The sequence below is a fragment of the Setaria italica genome, unplaced genomic scaffold, assembly GCF_000263155.2.
Source record: "Setaria italica strain Yugu1 unplaced genomic scaffold, Setaria_italica_v2.0 scaffold_174, whole genome shotgun sequence".
NCBI classification, from domain to species: domain Eukaryota; kingdom Viridiplantae; phylum Streptophyta; class Magnoliopsida; order Poales; family Poaceae; genus Setaria; species Setaria italica.
Window position 1 is genome coordinate 23 of NW_014576843.1, and position 6,150 is coordinate 6,172.

The window sequence follows — 6,150 nt, forward strand, 5'->3', positions numbered from 1 at the left end:
AATCGCATTTAATGCTCCATGTTCCAATTAAATATTGTAATCTTGTATTTACAAAAGGTATATCATAAATAGAATAAGTTCACCATGTTGTTCATTAGAACCACCATAACCCAAGTATAGCAGCTAAGCATAGCTACCCAACAGAAAGGTAAACCCAGGTTGGCAAGGAATAATCATAAAAACTAGGCAAACCTTAATAGGACCCAACAAATTTAATGCAAGCATATGCAATAGTGATTAAATAAAGTTATTGGGACAAAAGTATAAGGACACACTTGCCTTTCTCCAGCGACAAGTTACTTCTTACTGCTCTTCGGCTCTTGCTCTCTTGAAACTCTTAATCTTCAAAGCTTTCGAACAGCGATCCTTCTACTCGAAGCAATCACCGGCACAATCATACAAGTAAACAAACAAATACAACTAAGAGCAGTACACCAAAACAAAAGGAAAGCTTTAAAAGAGCGTACTAACGACAAGGCTCGATCTAAGGTCACGCGAACGTAAGGAACGCTTAAAACGGAACTATGGTTGAAAAGATAAAGCTATCGAGAGTTTTGAATTATAAAAGAAAGATAAGAGCTACAAGCTTTATTTATTTTAGTTGAGAAAAGCAATGTAAAGATATTTCAGAGAAATATCCTTAGTTAGAATTAATCAAGTCATATTTATATTTTCATGAGAAAAGACGGTGTAAAGCTTACTCCAATTTTATTTATAAATATTTGAGTACAATTTATGCAAATTAAACATTTAATTTAAAAATAAGATACATGTAGACATCTAAGCGTATAGCTTTACATCTCGAGTTCAACTAAGTAGATTAAATTAAAAACACATTTATATTTATATAAGCCAAATTAATATTTAATTATGAAAACTCGAGATATAACCTATACAGATTTTATTTAGAAAACAAATTGAATAAACATTAATCAAATTGAATTTAATTTATGAAACGCCGAGGTATAACTCTTAGTGGCTTTTAATTGGAAGAATTATTTAGATAGGCATTAATCCAATTAACTTTAGTTTATGAAAAACCGATATATAACCTAATTGGCTTTTATTTAGAAGAGGGTATGAAGTAGGCATTAATCAAATTAACAATTATTATGAAAAACGATGTTTAACACTAAATAGATTTTATTTAGAGAAGAACTCGTTTGTCAGGCATTAATCAATTTTAATATAAATTTTATTTTCAAAAACATGTGTGAAGGAAAACATTACCACTAACGTGTAATTTACATCATTATGAATCCAACGCAACTTGAACGGACGAAAAAGGAATTAAAACGTAGAATCTATGGGTTAAACAACGTTGCAGGGGTCTAAACGTAATTAACCGTAGACTTGGAGGGTTAGCAAGGAAAATTACCAAGACTCAGAGAATAGTCACTGCGAATAGATGGATCTTCGGGGTTAGATCTGCAAAAGAGGATGGCTTGGATCAGATTGCAAGGAGCTGAAAGTTACAGGGGGTTTTCTACAAGGTTTGAAAGACACAAGAAATAAGCTGAAAATTTGAGTTTTCCTCAGGGGCCTAATAGCAAAATCACCATCATCTTCAACCTTCCAACGCACTCCAACTGACTGGTAACATGTTGGCCATAGACCGTGGTCTAGGCCGGTCCTGCCGGCGGCGACGGCCGTGGCCGGGGCGGCTTGCGCGAGCGGCGGGTGGATGCGCCAGCAGGGAGGCTCGGCCGGCGGCTCCGGCGGCGCAGGCGGCGGCGCAGCGTGCAGGCGGCGGGCGGACGAACGGACCAGGCGTGCTGGCCCAAGTTGCGTACAGAAACAGGATGGATGGAGAGAGAGAAAGAGTGGATAGCCGGAAACGAAGCCCGATCTCGCGCATGAACAGCAAAATGGAACGATATCGACGAGACGAACAAGATGGTGTGCTCACCTTCGGCCAGAGATGAACAATGGCGGTGGAAAAGCTCGCCGGAGTTGGGGAAGACGACGGAGCCGACATCGGATTCATGCAATCCACCACACCATGGCGTAGAGCTCGAAGAGAGGAACTCCATGGTGGTGTCGGTTTTCGCCGGAAGTCCACGGTTTCGCCGGAAAAGCTCGCCGGAGTTTGACGAAGACCGAACTTTGACTTCAGATCTACGGAGTTAGGAGATGCAACTCGTGAAAAGGTTTTCAGATCTGAAATCCTCGCGTCGAGACGAACGCGGTGATATATATATATAGGCCACACTCGGAAAAAGATATTTTCGAGTTAACTTTTTATTTTCGGAATTTCTGATTTTATTTATCTGCGCGAAAACAATTCCAGAAATAGCTGGACTCGTTTTCTAGAGCGAGAAAAATACCTAGAAAATTCCGAAAAATCTGAGATAAATCTCAGAGATGGATTGGGATGCAAGGAATCCAAATAAAATACTTGGAGCTCGTGAAAAGGATTTTAGAACCTTCCAAAAATTGGATTTAGCTCTAGGAAAAGGAGAATAAATTCCAAAAAAAGATGGAAAATCCTCCCAAGGGTCTGGGCAACGTCTAAACGCATTTTTCAAACTTTTGCGCTTAAGAAACACCAAGATGCAACGACATGAATGCACAGACATAGAACAACATTATTAATTTATAAAAGCAAACAATTATTTTTCCTATACTAAATTTCCTGTAAAAGAAAATTAAATGTTGGGAAAATTTTAAAATTATGAGAAAATTATTGTTTATTTATTCTTTTTATTCACATCCTGAAATTCGGAAATTTCAGGGTGTGACAACACTACCCCCCTTAACAAGAATCTCGTCCCGAGATTCGCAAAGGCTAGCAAGAGACAAAAGGTTTAGGTGGGTAGCATCCAACACTTATTAGCTTCTTCCCAGATCGTTCATCCTTACGTAAGCTTCTCAAGCAGGCTTCTTCCTACATCACATAGAACACTTCAGGGATACTTAGTCTAATTCCTCTTTTAAGTATCCTTTCCTTCCCTCTGCTTCTTTGGCCCATCTTCGAAGAATTTTCTTCATTTCTTGGTAAAGTGATTTGAATAGAGCTGATCTGCTTCCCTCTGGCTTGACTGTCACCCTTCAAATCTTCATACACATCCTTGAGTCTTCTTATCCATCTGGTCTAAACGCTTGTTGGGGCTTTGACTAATGAAATGTCCCTCTTCCTTGCAGTAGAAACATATTTTTCTTGCTTTGGTACTTTGGCAATTGGATGTGGTATGGGAGTTGGGCATTGGAAATTGATGGCATTCTTTCCTGACTGAGGCATCTTGATCATTCGTCCTGACAAAGAGGCCAACTGATGTTGTCAGGTTGAAGGCAGGGCTTTTGGGTCCTTGGCCCTGGGGTTGATCATCTTTCTCTTTTGCACACCAACTAATCAAGATGTCCATTTTCTCCACACTGGAGGCAATACAATTTGGCTCCAGCGGACTTGGTCGACTTATGCTTTATTGGACAGTTATTGGCATAATGCCCTTCTTCACCGCATCTGAAGCACAATACTTTTACACATCCATCTTGGTTTTCTTTCTGCTCTCTAGTAACTCTCGGTGGAATAACTGGTGCATCAGGATTCTTATTGATGGGGTTACCATGTGGATAGTGATCAACTTTAGGCTGTGGTTGGTGGGAACTAGGCCGAGTACGGTTATCTGCCAATGATTGTGGTAACTCCATCTTCTCTTGACTTGCTTTACTAGTTGGCTTGTTGGCTCGCCTACTCCTCCAGGGCTGAAATTCTTTGAAAGAGATACTCCAACCCTCAAGGTTCATAGTGTGAGTACTATCTTCATCTTGAGTGACTTCCTCTTGGTCTAGCCCTTGGGCATACAACTTCCTCTTCTTATTGATGTCCAAATAATAATGTTGTCTAGCTTCAACTGTCATTAAGCTATCTTCTTCCTGGAGACATGGAAGACCCTGGTGTTCACAACACTGGCGTGTTCCCAGAATCTTAACATCCTCATGTTGCCTCTCCATTTCTAGCTCTGGCGCTATACGGCTTGGCTTGTTCCTTTGACGGTTCCATGCTTCAGCAACTTGCCTCTTCAGTGGTCCAGTAGAAATTCTAACTTTGGTCATTTCCATGTTATGAGGGGTTGATGTGTCAGTCTGTATCCTTCCTTGTAAGGCTTGAGCCTGCATGGTTAATAGCTTCTCGTTGTCGAACGGTGGTGGAACAGACAGAACCTGATGTTCATCACTGGTGATAGGGTTGTGGTTCTGAGGAAGTGAGGCTTGCTCTGTGATATACTGATGGATATTGACCATGGTTTGAGACATTGCTTGTAAAACATGGGTTTGTGTTGCCATATACTCTAACATCTTGCGTTCGAATGATGCGGCTACAGGTGGAATGTTAAGATCTCCTTCATTGGCCCTATCTTCATGATTTTCATTGGGACTCGCCAGTTGATTCGGTGATAACGATAGGATCAGAAGAAAATAGGAAATGGATAGAATTGTAGAACAAGGTAGAGCAGTTCATGATATCTTCATCTTTTCTTGGGTTGTCATCTGAGTAAGGTAGAAGGAAGGATAGAAAAACAACAAGTTGACAAAGAAACTAGAGTAGGGTTTTTTTTTCTCCGACTTGCTTCTATTTCGACGGTGATGGTGGCGATAGCCTTTGCTTATTGACATTGGTGTTGCCTTCACTCTCTTCTTGATGTCCATCAGAATTGGGAGATAGAAAGAAAAATAACAAGGATGTGGGAGGCACAAGCAGATTCAATGAGAGAAAAAAAACAAAGAGGAGGGAGACAACAAGATTCTTATGGCAGAATGGATAGTCTTTCATCTTTGCTTGTCGCGAGTAGAATCTTGCTGCTTTCTTCATCTTCTTTGGTTCCTGTAATCATCATTAGCGTAAGATGGAGATCAGAGTAAAGCCTTCTATTCTTCAACTTTCTTCTAGCGAGACGGTGGTGGTGATGTTAACTCCTGCTTGTTGACGTTGGTGTTTGACTTTAATTCTCTCTTTTCTGATGTCCTTCATTGGCTCGGGTAGAAAGGAATGGATGACAAGGATATGGGAGATTCAAAAGAAGAACCCAGCTAGGCAACTGATGTCATTGTAGATAGAAGACCCACAATACACCAACAATCATTACAAAGAAACAAATCAGACAATTTCATAAAGACAAGCATCATCATGCAAACACAGAATTCCACCAGTCAACACACAGTCAAGAAACGATGCTAAACGTTGTTAATAAGGCTACAAGGGGGTACTTCCTAAGCAGATGTTGTTTGGTAAGGCTTCAACATGCTTGGTGTAAGTATCCTTCAGCTTGTGCAGTGTAGAATTTTGCTTCTCGATCGTAGTTGCGGTCAGGGTGTCATAGTTCTCCTGTTGTTGAGCTTGACTTCTTTGGTGAACTGGTAACTCCATTCTTCAGATGTCTTGAACAGGCTTTAAGACAGGTGGCATGGATCATCTAGATATTTTTGAATAAAATGAGACATTTTGGAATCAAAAGTCAAGGAAAAGATTCCAAGGTAGCATTTATTTGAAAAGCAACGAGAGGTACAATGGGGAAGATGGATATACTGAAAATAAAGTTAAGGAAGAGATAGGTTTACAAGGATAAGTAAGTAAGGAAAACATTAAGGAGATAAATGAACAGGGGATGAGAGAGTAGCAATATCACTAAGAAATCAAGGAGGTGCATTGCATCCAACAGGTAACATCATTCATCAAGAAGGAGATGCATGATCAAGATCAAGCAGTGATCAAGGAGAGAGGAAATAAAATAGACAAGGATTGAGGGTCTAACATTTGCAAGACAAGAAGTGCAAATGAAAAGAGCTCAAGTTATCAAGGAGGATTGAGAAAAGAAAGTGATCAAGGAGTGAGAATATTTATCAGAAAGGTTAAGGATAAGGTAGGAATTGATTTTATAGTAAAACAAACCTTAGGAAGTGACCATTGCTATCTAGGCTTACGTCCTACAGTCGATACGGCTCTGATACCACTTCTGTCACACCCGGTTTTAGGGACAAAACCAAGTGCTACCTATATGTATGCCAGGATCAAGTTTCATACATATAGTGACATCATAAGTGAATAACAGCAACAGTATCACGTAAAAAGATACAAAGACTTACGAAACCATCAGAGATATACAGCTTAATTATGGAAACGGAGGCTCCAAACTTCACAGGCAATCGACT

General features: G+C 40.0%; 1 long non-coding RNA gene across 1 annotated transcript; it reads right to left on the bottom strand.

Annotated features, from left to right (window-relative positions):
- Nucleotides 1-213: 213 nt before the first annotated feature.
- LOC111256091 lies at nucleotides 214-1,937 on the bottom strand. Its single transcript, XR_002676126.1, has 3 exons — nucleotides 1,910-1,937; nucleotides 1,379-1,428; nucleotides 214-369 (listed from the first exon to the last, which is right to left on the bottom strand). It is a non-coding gene; the product is annotated as an uncharacterized LOC111256091 (long non-coding RNA).
- Between the last annotated feature and the right edge of the window lie 4,213 nt (nucleotides 1,938-6,150).